At 41.0% G+C, this 14,891-nt stretch overlaps 1 protein-coding gene and 1 pseudogene across 5 annotated transcripts in view; both read left to right on the top strand.

Annotated features, from left to right (window-relative positions):
• Window positions 1-12,257, top strand: part of LOC101150770 (large ribosomal subunit protein uL4-like) — a 30,251-nt pseudogene extending 17,994 nt beyond the window's left edge.
• The window catches only part of ANKRD44 (ankyrin repeat domain 44), a 348,412-nt gene that overhangs the window by 269,407 nt on the left and 64,114 nt on the right, over window positions 1-14,891 (top strand). The window lies entirely within an intron of this gene.

Raw genomic sequence — 14,891 nt, 5'->3', positions numbered from 1 at the left:
CCAAGGAGCATCTGAGGAACAGAGCATGTGTAGGCACTTTAATACAGTAATAGTAGAATGAGATTACTAGTTTAGATACAAAACTGGTTCATGTCCTACAGGGCAATAAGCTATGACCTCTGGAGGCTTTTATTTTTTGTTTGTTTGTTTTTTCCTGCCAGACAGCAAAACTTTTATCCCTGCTGGAAACAGGCCGGGCACAGTGGCTCATACCTATAATTCCAGCACCTTGGGAGGCCAAGGAGGGCAGATCACTTGAGGTCAGGAGTTCGAGACCAGCTTGGCCAACATGGTGAAACCCCGTCTCTACTAAAAATACAAAAATTATCCAGGTGTGGTGGTGCATGCCTGTAGTCCCAGCTGCTCGGGAGGCTGAGGCAGGATAATCACTTGAGCCCGGGAGGCGGAGGTTGCAGTGAGCTGAGATGGCGCCACTGCACTCCAGCCTGGGTGACAGAGTGAGTCTGTCTCAAAAAAAAAAAAAAAAAAAGGCTTACCTCCGCTGGAAACAAATCTGAAAGTTAACGTGTAATTTTCACAGAGAAATTGCTCTTAATTAACCTTATACTAAAAAAATTAATTGTTGGGTGGGCCTGTTTTTTTGTTTTGTTTTGTTTTTTTGTTGAGATGGTGTCTCGCCTCGCTCTGTTGCCCAGGCTGGAGTCAGTGACGTGATCTCAGCTCAATGCAACCTCTACCTCCTGGGTTCAAGTGATTCTCCTGCCTCAGCCTCCTGAGTAGCTGAGACTATAGGTGCACACCACCACACCTGGCTAATTTCTGTATTTTTAGTTGTATTTTTAGTAGAGATGGGGTTTCACCATATTGGCCAGGCTGGCCTCAAACTCCTGACCTCGTGATCTGCCCGCCTCGGCCTCCCATAGTGCTGGGATTATAGGCATGAGCCACTGCGCCTGGCCTGGGTGGGCCTGTTAAATGATGCTTTTGAAAGGACATGAAATTATCCTCTTTGCCTATTTTTACAAGTTTAGGATCATTTATCTTAACAATAGGGAATCTATCAATAACCTATTGATATTTACCCTTCTTACTCTCTTGCATCCTAAACTTATGCTACCCATGAGTGATATGATAATGGCTGATTAACATAGACCTTTCATTTTTGTCCTCCTCTCCCCTGCCCCTTCACACACACACACACACACACACACACACACACACACACACACACACACACAATCACCACCACACACATGTAATGCAGGAATCCAAAAAGAGCATGAAAGAAAATCAGATGTCTCTTCCACTGATAGAACACAATATATCCAACTTACTGCTAATATAGAAGGGTGACTTAACCTTTGAAATACTCTGCAAAATTAGAAGTTAAATAGGTATGGTCTAGGCCATTCCCTTAATATGAATATCAAGGGAATAGCCAAAGTATCTCATTGTACTGAAATTTCCTTGCAACGATTACTGCCAGATCCAAATGAACTTGCAGCACTCATAATCATATCCCAAGGAGAGATATTAAGGATGCATCCAAGGCATATTTTGCTGGCATCAGCAGCCAAGGCATTCACTTTGTATCTGAAGTTGGTGCTTCTGGAATTTGCTGGTGGCTGTTCCCTCAGAGATTTTCTCTGGCACCTTTTCCAGCTATCTCTCTTCTCTATCCTGTCTCCAAGATGTAAACATTCCTCCCCTCTTTTGGTTCACTACCCACACAAAAGAATGAAACTAAATTCAGTTATAGGAAAGTATTGGTACCAGATAGAATATTTCTTTATTAAGGTGAAGTATGATTCTGCTTAACCCAGATAGAGTAATTTTATATTTTTATTTTGCTTGGGAAAAATTGAATTTGGGAATTCTCCCACTACTTAAATCATTTTAACCCAAAGCTGCTGTGGGACCTCCAAAATAATATGGGAACACTTTGATTATTTTTTTTTTCACATTTGGAATGGCTTCTGCAGCAATTCTTTGTATTACTTTTAAGTAAGTTAAAACCCTTATCGCTTCTGCAGTCACTTTGGTTTCTTTCAGCCTTGGATGACTCCTTATGTTTTTAGCAACCACGATGCCTTATCCCTAATAATAGTGGCTTTATTTTGTATGAGTTAATCTTAACACTATTTCTCATCTGGAACACCTACGGCGAGATGAAAGGAATCACACTGTCTTATTATTTCAAAAACACATGATCTGGCATTTTCTGGACTGGTTTAGGTATTCTACAACCAGAAAACATGTTTGGAATTCTTTTACTGGTATCTCACCTTTTTATAGTATTGGTCCATCAATTAAATATAAAAACTTAATTTTGATGAATCTTCTTTACTTCCTTATGACCCCTGAAATGTAGACAACCCAAGGGTCACCTCATGATAAGTGATTTCATCACCTTGTAGCAGTAAACTGACATTGTGGTTTAGAAAGTCATACTAACCCTAGAGCATTTTTCAGTTATAAGACTATGTTCTATGAAAGGTCAGGTTTGTTTATTTGTTTGCTTGTTTTGCTGATTCATTGGTTGGTTGGTGTTTTTGTTATTATAAGACTTTTATTTTTCTAAGTGCAGTTTTAGATTTACAGCAAATTGGATAGAAGAAGGCTCAGAAGTTTCCCATATACTCCTTGCTCCCCTCCCGCCCCGTGCACAGCCTCCTCCATTATCATCATCCTCCACCAGAGGGTACATTTGTTACAAGTGATGGACCTACAGTGACACATCAAAATCACCCAAAGTCCCAGAGTTTACCTCAAGGTCCACTCTTGGGTGTTATACATTCTGTGGGTTTGGAAAAATGTATAATGCCAGGTATTTGTTCATCATCATACTATTATTCAGAGTGTGTTCACTGCTCTGTCTTCTGTGCTCTGCCTACTCATCCCTCCTCCCAACCTCCAACCCCTGGTTTTTAAAATGTAGCAATGACTATTCTTTCCATTTTTTTTTTAAGACAAGGTCTTACCCTGTTGCCCAGGCTGGAGTACAGTGGTGTGATCATGGCTCACTACAGCCTCAACCTCCTGGGCTCAAGCGACCCTCCCACCTCAGCCTCCTGAGTAGCTGGGACTATAGGCACGACCACTATATTTGGCTAATTGTTTTTTGTCATTGTTTGTAGAGACAGGTTCTCACTATGTTGCCAAGGCTGGTCTCAAACTCGTGGGCTCAAGTGATCCTCCCACGTTGGCCTCTCAAAGTGCTGAGATTACAGGCATGAGCCACTGCATCCAGCTTCAAATTGTTTTTATAAAGGGAAAATCTATCCAAAATATAAAATAACCAGCAATGTTTTTGGTAATTCTGCAGTGTCAAAGCAAGCAAGCAAATGTGTTATCATCCAATAATTAATTCCACTAATGCTGTCTCATTCACTTACCAGATTTAAATTCAGTTCTATAAACATTTATTGAATGCCTACTACATAGTATGGGTAGTCCCCGCCCCTAAGGAATTTCAGTTTAATGGCCATGAAGTAATATACTCAACCAACAGTAATACTGGCCAGAATGTGTTATTGTTTTAATAAAGCTATACTAGTCATAAAAACATCAACCCTTTACATTTTTATTGGATATGGTGCAGAATATAGCTAAAGGGACCTTGGAAATCATCTGATTCAACCATTTCACTTTTCAGTAGAAATTTATCTTATTCTCTAGTAATGTTTATTTGTTGTAGGAAGTTTAGAATACGCAAAAAAGTAGAAACAAGAAATCAAAACACCCATAGTTTCACTACCTCCACTCATATGAACGTTATGGTGTATTTCCTTCAGGTTTCCTTATCCATGTATTTTATTTTTTACATCTGTTAAGTAACATTGAAGGTGTAATTCTATATGCTGATTTTTTTTCATAACATATCATGACATAATCCTTTCCCAATGTCATTAAAAACTCTTGATAAACATTTTTAATCACTAAATAATATTCAATTATTAGCTCAACCATAACTTAGCTCTTCTACAATTTAGGTTGTTCATAATGTTTCACTATTAAATGGCTTTGGGCTTTAAACTTTATCAGGATAGAGTCTCTGAAGTAGGTTTACTAGGTCAAAAGTATATGAACATTTTTAAGGCTCTTGCAAGGTAGTTTTAAATACCATGCATTTTGCATGTTGCATTCGGATCTATTTTCACAGTGGATTTCATTAGCCTTTCCTTACACATACTACAGGCTCTTCTGTCTTTTAATTGGTAAGGAAATCATCAGGAACTGAATACACACTGGAGGGTGGAGATAATCAGAGTCATCAAAATCTGCTCCCAAGAAGAAACGGAAACTTAATGTAGCTAAGCTTTCAGTAGCACCCTCCTTAATTTGTGTTATTGCCTTTAAAAGTTGCATAGACCGCCTATAATCCCAGCACTTTGGGAGGCTGAGGTGGGTGGATCATTTGAGGTCAGGAGTTCGAGACCAGCCTGGCCAACATGGTAAAATCCCATCTCTACTAAAAATACAAAAATTAGCTGGGCATGATGGTGGGCGCTTGTAATCTCAGCTACTCGGGAGGGTGAGGCAGGAGAATCACTTGAACCTGGGAGGTGGAGGTTGCAGTGAGCTGAGATCATGCCACTGCACTCCAGCCTGGGTGACAGAGTGAGACTCCGTCTCTAAATAAATAAATAAAGTTGCATAGACCTTGACTTAATGCAACTATAGAAAGGTAATGTCTCCTTGCTTATGGAATTGGAGTCGGGGGAGACAGAAACTAAATTAGGTTTGATTCATACATACATTCATACAAACTACCGAGTTTCTGGTAATTGTTGTTAATAACAATTTCTGGGAACACAGATTCTTCTAATAGCTGTGAAGGATGTGAGTGGAATCATGAGAAAGAGATGGTCACTGCTGCTACAGATATGCCACCTTGGAATGAGAGTTGATTTGGGGCTGAGCCTGAGGTTCTTTGTGTATATGCAGAAAGATTGGGGGTCCACTGGGGTCCAGCGTGGTTTGGCACATCGTATCAGTTCTGAGACCAAAAGGCCTATGGGATCTGCCAACCTCAAACCAGTCCCTTGGGATCCTCTGAAGGGAGGAGATTGACACAGCCTGGGTGGTCTGGAACTTCTGGAGACTCAGCCCCCCGTTCTGGGCTGAGCCGAGGCCAGGTCATAGCTTGACGAGTACTGGCTGCACAGTTGACACAGAAGTGGCCCTGAGGTTGCCTGAATAGCTTTTCATTCTTCAGTATAGACAAGCAGAATGGGAGAGAGACTTTGTGACACAGGCACCAACTTTCCAGGGGCCCTGGCCTGCTTCCACCCCTTCATAGACTTGAAGATCCATAAATGTCCTCTCAGTCTTCACTGCTAAAAGATAAAGAAATCCATTTTTAACCTCTTCTCAGAGAACCTCCTTGATGTGATCCCCAGGGATATTTTCTGATTGGTTTTCTAGCTTCTCCCATCCCTTCTAATTTGTGGAAACCAGTGTGTAGTTTAGAAGCAACATGAAAGAGGCTTACCTCAGACACACCAGCTATACTTTTCTCTTTTGGAAGCCTGAGTCATACTCACTTTCTATTTTCTTAAATTTTAAAACTGGTGTAGATTAGCTTGAGGTCTCTCGGGGCCCCTGGATTTTTCCCTGCCATGTTTTCACATAGTCTGTCATAATCTATACTATTTATAAAGCTTGGCTTCCCAGCTCAAGTGTTATATTTATGTGTTCCCTCACAAATTTAGATGATAAGATTACTGTTTTGTTAACTCAGCAGCCAGTTGGCTTACCATTGAGCTCCTATTTGTTCTTGATTTTCTTATCACAGATTCACTTTGTAGAAGAGGCTTAAATTTAACCTTCTATTGCCTTTGCTGCTTTTAAATCCAAAGCATTGAAATGCTGTTCATGTGAGTCCTCCAATCCTGTGGAAATGCCTCCAGATTGAGAAACTGTCCTATGAATTATTGTAATTTCAAATACAATAATATTCTTGGACCAAAAACTCCATTGTGCATCTCAGCCATTCCCCCAAGTGAACCAGAGAGTTCATGACTTACAAATAAGGCAGCTGAAAAGTTGGCTTGCACTGTTGTACTGCCTTCTTTCTCTCCATATTCTCTTCAGGCACCTATCTTCACTTCTCAATAGGAGTTTGAGGTTGATATTTCAACCTCAAATCTGATTATTTTTCACCCAAACAGAATCCTGGCAAACACATGGTGGTTGGTGGAGGCTATGGAGAAGAAGTGGGGTCAAGCAGTGCTGGACTCTACGTAGAACCTTCGTGAATGATTAATCAGTTGAGAAAAGAAGTAATTTGGGCTTAAAAAATAAGATTAGGTAGTCCAGATGAAAGCCTTATTATTAAGGCAGACATTTTAATAGATTTTTTTTTTTTTTTTAGGCAGAGGACCAAGTCAGTCCTTGGAATGAGTGCAAAGTTTATTGTGCCAATAGAAGTCCATGGTGACATACTAGATATGCACATTGGATTTATGAATGTAGTTGAGCATGAGAACTAGCATGTGAATGCATGGATTGTGTAAATGTTCGTAACCATGAAGATGTATTAAGTGGGAGTATTCTTACAAGAAAGTTATAACTAGTTTTGTTATATTAGGCATAAAATTGTACTCTCTGATGTATAACTACAAGCTCTATGTGCAGAACTTATTGCTTTTTATAATGCTGGTTCTTTGGCCGTGTATTCTTAGCTATAACTGTGTTTTAAAAGAGCCATTCTGTTTCTGGATTTTGACAACATAGGTTGAGGTTGATCTCTGTAGAGCAATGTTGTTTTCCAATAATACAGCCCACAAGCTGAATTACGAGTTTGTATAGCAAGGCATGGTATGAGCTCTCTCTCTCTCTCTCTCTCTCTCTCTCTCTCTAGCCCTCATATGCCTCCCCTGAGACATTTATGAGACTAGAGTATCTGAGCAGTGCTGAATATCTGCATCATCCCTTGGATTCAATGTTTAGGACCAAATCTTAAATTAGAGAGAAAAGTTAATTCAAATTGTAAATGCCAGTTTTAAATGACTTGCAAATTGCTTTTCTCTCCACTTTTTTACATTGTCTTCTTAATTAACAAAGAAGAATCACTAAAGGAAGGGAACTACTTAGAGCAGCTAGATTCCAGTCAACATCTCCAGTGATTGCTGCATAACTAAGATGAGTACTAACCACTCCTTAGAAAACAAAGAAGAAAATCTCAAAGATTAAAGAAAATTGTTAAAGTTAGAGACATAAACAGACCCAAATACTTAAAAAAAAAAAAAAGCAACAACAACACATAATTCTCTTTGTTTCCTGCCCCCATCCCTGTGCTGTTTGTGAAATATCAGGGGAAAGTTCAGCTTATCAGTTGATTGGAAGGCATTGCTGTGTAAAGAACATGGGTTTTAGGTTAGATCTAGGTTCAATTCCCTAGTCTGTCCTTTACTGGCTGTGTGAATCTGAGCAGGTTACTTAATGGATTACTCAAGGATTTATTGAGATGATTCATGTAAGGCCCCTAGGAGAGTGCTTCACTCGTAGTAAATGCTTACTAACTTTCGGCTTTTATCAGTGAAAATCTTCATCATTATTTATGACCACCACCATCACCTTCATCATCGTGGTAATCATTACCATCACCACCATCACCACCACCACCATCATCATCATCACCATTTCACTCTCCTAGTTTTCCTTCAGCCTCTCTGTCTACTCTTTAATCCTCTCTGCAGACTCTTTTCCAAACCCTTAAAATTGAGGTTCCTGAGGGTTATATCTTAGGCCTTTTCCCGTCTCCCATTAGACATTCACTCTCAGTGGCCTCATTCACTGTGGGGGCTTCATGCATCAGCCATTGATGATGATTCCCAAATCCATAACTCTATCCCAGATCTCTCTTCTAAAGCCTACCACCTTATATCCAGCCGTCCACTAGACACCTCCCCTTGAATGTCCCAGCAGCATTAAAACTGAGACTCAACGCATCTCTCTCTACTTTGATCTTGCTTCTTCTCTTTGTTTCTTATGAAGAAGGCATCACCATTCACTCCATTACTAAAGCTAGACAATTCAGAGTCATCCTTGACTCTCCTCTTTCCCCACCTCCAATGTTCAGTCAATGATCTGTGTTCATTCCACCCTCTAAACTATAAGCTCTATGTCTCTAAGCTCTATTTAGGGACCATATTAGAGTTGTAATCTCAGTGCCTGGCATGGGGATCAATGAATAATTATTGAAATTAATGAATAAAAGAGTGACACTTCCGGCTGGGTGCCATGGCTCACGCCTGTAATCCCAACATTTTGGGATGCCAAGGTGGGTGGATCAGAAGGTCAGGAGATCGAGACCATCCTGGCTAACATGGTGAAACCCCATCTCTACTAAAAATACAGAAAACTAGCCAGGCGTGGTGGCAGGTGCCTGTAGTCCCAGCTACTCAGGAGGCTGAGGCAGGAGAATCACATGAACCTGGGAGGCGGAGGTTGCAGTGAGCTGAGATTGCGCCACTGCACTCCAGCCTGGGCAACAGAGCGAGACCATCTCAAAAAAAAAAAAAAAAAGTGACACTTCCATTTCTATAACCTCTTCTGTAGTTCAGGCCACTATGAGTTCTCACTGACTTATTAATTCACAGTTTAGAAATCCCGCAGTTGAAATATCCTAATATGCCTCCTTCTAGGGTAGCAGTGCCCACCCCCAGCACCACTGTAGTTCATTTTCCACACTGCAGCCAGAGTGGATTTTATAAAACTCAAGAATCTGATCATGATCATGTCTCTTCTGATAATGACCTGGTTTATAACTATTGTCCTGGAACACTCTCAAAAATGTAATAGTATATTGTCTTCTAGTCCCTGTTTGTCATATTTGTGATAGTGGGGGAAATGATTCTGTGTTCCTTTGACTAAAAGTTTATGCTAGGACAGGATTTGGGGTTGGTACACACTGTCAATTCCAGGAAGTCTTGCAGGTGATAATGTTGCAAAACAAAGCAAAGAACAGCTGTTTTCTAGCCTTATCAAGCAGTTAGGGCTACTTTTATTTCAAGTATGTAACAGAGATTGGTTTTAAAGTTATTTGGTTTGAAGTTAAAATTACATTTACTCTCATTTTTCTAACAGATACTAGATTATTTAAGTTCCAGTTTCTGTTTTCACACTAATAAGAAACAAACACAAAGTGTCTCATACTACCAATATAATTATAGTATTGTATTATTTGCAAATTTGGAATTACATGCTTTTAGGTGGTAATTTTTACACCATTATTTGATTTACCAAAAAATCCTAACGTCATAGCATTTTGTTCCACATGTATTGACTAGAAAGGAGTTATGAATCTATCTGAGAGTCTGTGGACATTATTAAATTAGATGAAAGGTTAATAGCTTTTTTCCAAATAGAAATCGCTTTAGTGTTTTTCTGATTACAAAACAATACATAGCTGGGCATGGTGGTATGCCCCATAGTCTCAGCTACTCAGGAGGGTGAGGCAAGAGGATTGCTTTAGCCCAGAAGTTTGGGGCTCTACTGTGCTATCATTGTACCTGTGCTCTGCACTCCAGCCTAGGTAATGTAGCAAGACCCTCTTAAGACAAAACACACACACAAACAAAACAATACACATTCACTGGAAATATAAAGAAGAAAATAAAAATATTCTATAACATCACTTTTAGGTTATTGTGTTAAACCTTGTAAGGTATGTATTTCTATGTCTAGGCTTTTTGTTTTCCTGTATATGTAGTCATGTCAATACTGCTTCATAAAAAAAAAAAAAGAAAATAGTGTCATTCAACACTTATGGTTTTAAAATGTGTTTTCCGCTTGACAAGCTTTGGACTTACAGGGAGAAAAAGAGGTAAAGTAGATTTTTAGAAAGTTTTGCTTTCCAGTGTTTTGGGTACTATAATTTCCTCTTCTCCATCCCCATTAGGAAAACATCTATACAAACTTGTATTAATATTATGGGCTAGGTATGGTGGCTCACACTTGTAGTCCTAGCACTTTGGGAGGATGAGGTAGGAGGACTGCTTGAGCCTAGAGTTTGAGACCAGCCTGGGCAACATAGTGAGACCCCATCTCTACAAAAATAAAAATAATAAGTAAAAAACAACACCACCACCAACAACAAAAACACTTGTATTGCTCTTTGAATCAGTCAGGCTTCATTTGCAGGATTCAGAAACCACTCTAGCTCTTTTAAGCAAAAAAAAAAAAAAAAAGTTTTATTTTTAAAAATCAGTGTTTACAAGATTATTGGAAGATCTAAAAGAGTGGCCTTTAGGTGGGCCTCCAGAAATAAGCCTGAACTGATGAACTGGACTGTCAGGGGGCTGCCTCTGCCCCATGATCAGGAAGATAAGGAATCAGAAAGCAGCCACTGGAATGACTGATTCCATAGACACATCACCCTAGCTGATGTTCGGGGACAGTCTTGTCACCCCCACTAATATTGCCTCAAGAGTCACACAACTTTTTGGCTTGATCCACACTGCCAAAAAAATGAATGTCCTGGATCCCTGTGTCTTGCTTCTCTATCCTCACTAAACTCATGGCCTCTACACTGGAAGCTAAAAGACAGTCTTCATGACTGTGCTCACCATTGGAAATCACAGATTTTCTCTGCCTCACTTCCGTCTTCTAAAGGCACTGTTCTCATGACCTGCTAATTCACAGGCAGCACAGGGCTCTTTGTTTTTTTATACAAGTTGGTGCGAACAAAGTTCACAATATCTGATTGAAAGGCAGACTTGAACACAGCAGGCAAAATGACGTTTTTGCCAGATAACTCTCCCTTTTTGGAGTCTACTGCAATCAGTGGATGAACACATGCCATGGTAGGATGAGAAGTTTTAGGGTACTGATTGAGCTGTGGCTCCAATACCCAGAGTCTGAGGTGATGGGACTCATCGTTCTGGCTAGGATGCCTTTGGAAATATGGGTGGTGAAGACTGCTTGTTTGCACCAACAAAAACCTGGTGCCATTGGCACTGTAGCATGAACACAACCCAAAAATGATATGCCACTTGCTCTGCCCCAGCTGCCTCAGCCTTACCAATGCTGGTCATGTCTAAAGGTCATTGTATTGAGGAAGTTCCTGAACTTCCTTCGGTGGTTGAAGGTAAAGTTGAAGGCTACAAGAAGACCCAGGAGGCTGTTTTGCTGCATAAGAAACTTAAAACCTGGAGTGATATCAAAAAGATCTATGCCTCTCAGCAAATAAGAACTGGCAAGGACAAAATGAGAAACCATCATCATATCTGACACAGGATACCCTGCATCACCTGTAATGAGGATAATGGTACCATGAAGGCCTTCAGAAACATCCCTGGAGTGACTCTGCATTTAATGTAAGAAAACTGAACAGTTTGAAACTTGCTCTTGGTGGGCATGTGGGATGTTTCTGCATTGGACTGAAAGTGCTTTCTGGAAGTTAGATGAATTATATGGCACTAGGCATAAAGCTGCTTCCCTCAAGAAAATCTTCCCATGCATAAGATAAGCAATACAGACCTTAGCAAAATCTTGAAAAGCCTAGAGCTCCAAAGAGCCCTTCAAGCAGCAGGCAAGCAGATTCATTGCAGAGTCCCAAAGAAGCCATGAAAAACCTGAAACTCATGTTGAAGCTAAACCCATATGCAAACACCATGTGTCAGGACACCATTCTTTGCCAGGCCAAGAATCACAAACTCAAACTGTCAGAAGGACAGAAAACCAAACACTGCATGTTCCCACTTATAGGTGGGAATTGAACAATGAGAACACTTGGACATGGGAAGGGGAACATCACACACCGGGGCCTGTTGTGGGGTGGGGGGAAGGGGTAGGGATAGCATTAGGAGATATACCTAATGTAAATGACGAGTTAATGGGTGCAGCACACCAACATGGCACATGTATACATATGTAAGAAACCTGCACGTTGTGCACATGTACCCTAGAACTTAAAGTATGATAATAATAACAATAAAAATATCCTAAAAAAAAAGAAAAATAATCACAAACTCTGGGGGATAAGGTAGCAGCAGCTGCAGCAGCAGCAACAGCAGCAGCAGCACTAGCACTAGAGACTAAATCACATGAGAAGGGGTTGCAGGAAGACGCCTGTGGTAGGAAAGAGAGGAAAAAATGATAGTTGGTGTTAAGAAGCAGAGGAAACCTCTGGTGGGAAAAAAGGCAGCAGCTACCGAGAAAACAGCAGCTTAAAAGAAACCAGCAGAAGAGAAAGCTACCACAGAGGAAAATAATCCTGCTGCATAAGCTTTTAAATGACTTTATTCCATAAAGATCAAATCATTCTGGACACCTTATTTTTAATAAAGACCTTATCAAAGAGGCAGTGAAGAAAAAGAAAAGTTCATGTGTCTAACTGGAGGAGCTGAAATCACCTCTGGAGCTGTAGCTCAAGGGAGTCTAGGAAATGTGGTGTTTAGTTGTCCAGCCTCTGTAATGTAGGGCAGCCCAAGCCCACCAATCAGGAAGCTGGAGTTGGATGTTGATGACCATCATAGCACATATCGAGGCTTTGGATACAGGATTTGCATTCGTTTTGGATGTGTCACTATACAAAGAAAAACTTCAAGAGCCAGGCGTGGTGACTTGTGCCTGTAGTCCCAGCTACTCCAGCGGCTGAGGTGGGAGGATCACTTGAGCCCAGGAGTTCAAGGCTGCAGTGAGCTATGCTCACACCACCACACTTCAGTCAGGGTGGCAGAGTGAGACCCTGTCTCTATTTTAAAAAATAAAAATAAAGAGCTTCAAAGTAAGATAAAGGGGAACAATTTATCTGAAAGTGTAATATATACCACTATAATTTATTTAACCTATACTATTGCTAGTTATTATTTTTTCTATTTTTTCACATAAACAATGTCTTAATAAATGGCTTTTATCAGAGTCACTAATAGCTTCCTCCATTTTGCTAAACACAGTGGTCAGTTCTCAGGCCTCATGTTGCTAAACTCAGTGATCAATTCTCAGACCTGGCTGGGCACGGTGGCTCATGCCTGTGTAATCTCAGCGGTTTGGGAGGCCAAGCTGGCAGTATTGCTTGAGCCCAAGAGTTTGAGACCAGCCTGGGAAACGTAGTGAGATCCTGTCTCTACCAAAAAAATTTTTTTAAAAAGTTAGCCAGGCATGGTGGCACGTGCCTGTAGTCCCAGTTGCTTGGGAAGAGTGGGAGAATCCCTTAAGCCTGGGAGGTTGAGGCTGCAGTAGGCTAAAATCACACCACTGCACTCCAGCCTGGGTGACAGAGTGAGACCCTGTCTCTTAAAAAAAAAAAAAATTCTCAGGCCTTATTTTCCTTGATCTGTCATGACACTTGACATGACTGCTCATTCTCTTCATAAAACTCCTTCTTCACTTGGTTCCAGAACCTCATGTTCTCCTTGTTTTCCTTCTAGCTCACCTGCTCAGTCTGAGTCTTCCTGCTAGTTCCTCCTCATCTCTCCAGCTTTTAGTGTTGGGTGCCCCAGGCATCAGTCCTGGGACCCCGTCTCTTCTTTGTGTACTCTGTTCATCTCATCCAATCTTATGGCTTTAAATACCCTGAGCTCCAAAACCATGTATCCAGCAACTTCCTGGATAATATGTCTTTTTTTCTTGAGACAGAGTCTGGCTCTGTTGCCCAGTCTGGAATGCAGTGGTACAATCTCAGCTCACTGCCACCTCCACCTCCCGGGCTCAAGCCATCCTCCCACCTCAGCCTCCTAAGTAGTGGGACTACAGGTGTGCACCACCACACTTGGTTAATTTTTGTAGTTTTTGGTAAAGATGGGGTTTTGCCATCTTGCCCAGCCTGGTCTCGAACTCCTGAGCTCAAGTGATCTTCCCACTTCGGTCTCCCAAAGTGCTGGGATTACAGACATGAGCCACTGCACCTGGCCCAGATGTACTTTTAGATGCTTTATAAACATCTCAAATTTCACATGTCCAAAACTGAACTTCTGCTTGTTTCCACTATATATATCCCACTCACAGCCTTCTTCATCTCAGGTCATGGTACCTTCATGTTTCCATTTGCTTAGGACAAAAACTGAGCATCATCCTTGACCTCTCTCTTTCTCTTACATTCATATTCAGCCCATCAGCATATCCTGTTGATTTTACCTCCAAAAATATCCACAATCCAACTGTTTCTCTCATCTCCACTGCTTCTTGCTGGTCCAAGCCACTGTTATTTTTCTCTTGGACTATTGCCCCAGCTCCTAAATTGTTTCTGTGCTCCCACCTTTGTCTCCTTAGAGCCTAACAGATCATGTAACTCCTCTGCTCAAAACACTCCACTGAATTTCCACCTCACTTGGGATAAAAGTCAAAATTCTGACAACAGCCTACACGGCTTGCTTTGACATGCCCACCCCCACAGCCACCATCTCTCTGATTTCTGTCCTGCCATTCTCACCCTCGCTCACTTGGCTCCAGCCTCCTGATGTTATTAAGCACACCTGTCTGTAAGGGTCTTGGCAGCTGTTGGCCCCTCTGCTTAGAATGCTCTTCTCCGAGATATTCACAAGGCTCCCTCATCTCCCTGGAGACTTTACTGGGCCATCACCTGCTCAGTGAGGCTTTCCCTAATCACCCTACGTAAAGTTACAAACTAATCTCCCCTCGAGCTCTTTGAACCTTCTTTCTCTACCATAGCACCTTGCACTTTCTAATAAACTATGAAACTTCTTTCTTTTATTGTAGGTCCACCTCTGCAATAGCAAAACAGATTTTTGATACTTGGTCTATTATGGAATTATCAGTGCAGGGAACAGTGTCAGGGCACATGGTAATCATTCACTGAGTATTTATTGTATGAATGCATTTCCTTACAATATGTGCCATTGTGCACTCGTCTATTTATTAGGATTGAATCCCTAGATTCAAAAGATATGCACAAATTGCCCAGAAAGGTGTTTTTTTTGTTGTTTCTTTTTCTCTCCCCTGTCTCTGAGTCTACTTGCTAG

This window comes from Gorilla gorilla, chromosome 11 (assembly GCF_029281585.2).
Source record: "Gorilla gorilla gorilla isolate KB3781 chromosome 11, NHGRI_mGorGor1-v2.1_pri, whole genome shotgun sequence".
NCBI classification, from domain to species: Eukaryota; Metazoa; Chordata; class Mammalia; order Primates; family Hominidae; genus Gorilla; species Gorilla gorilla.
This window is presented reverse-complemented; position numbering and strand designations above follow the sequence as displayed.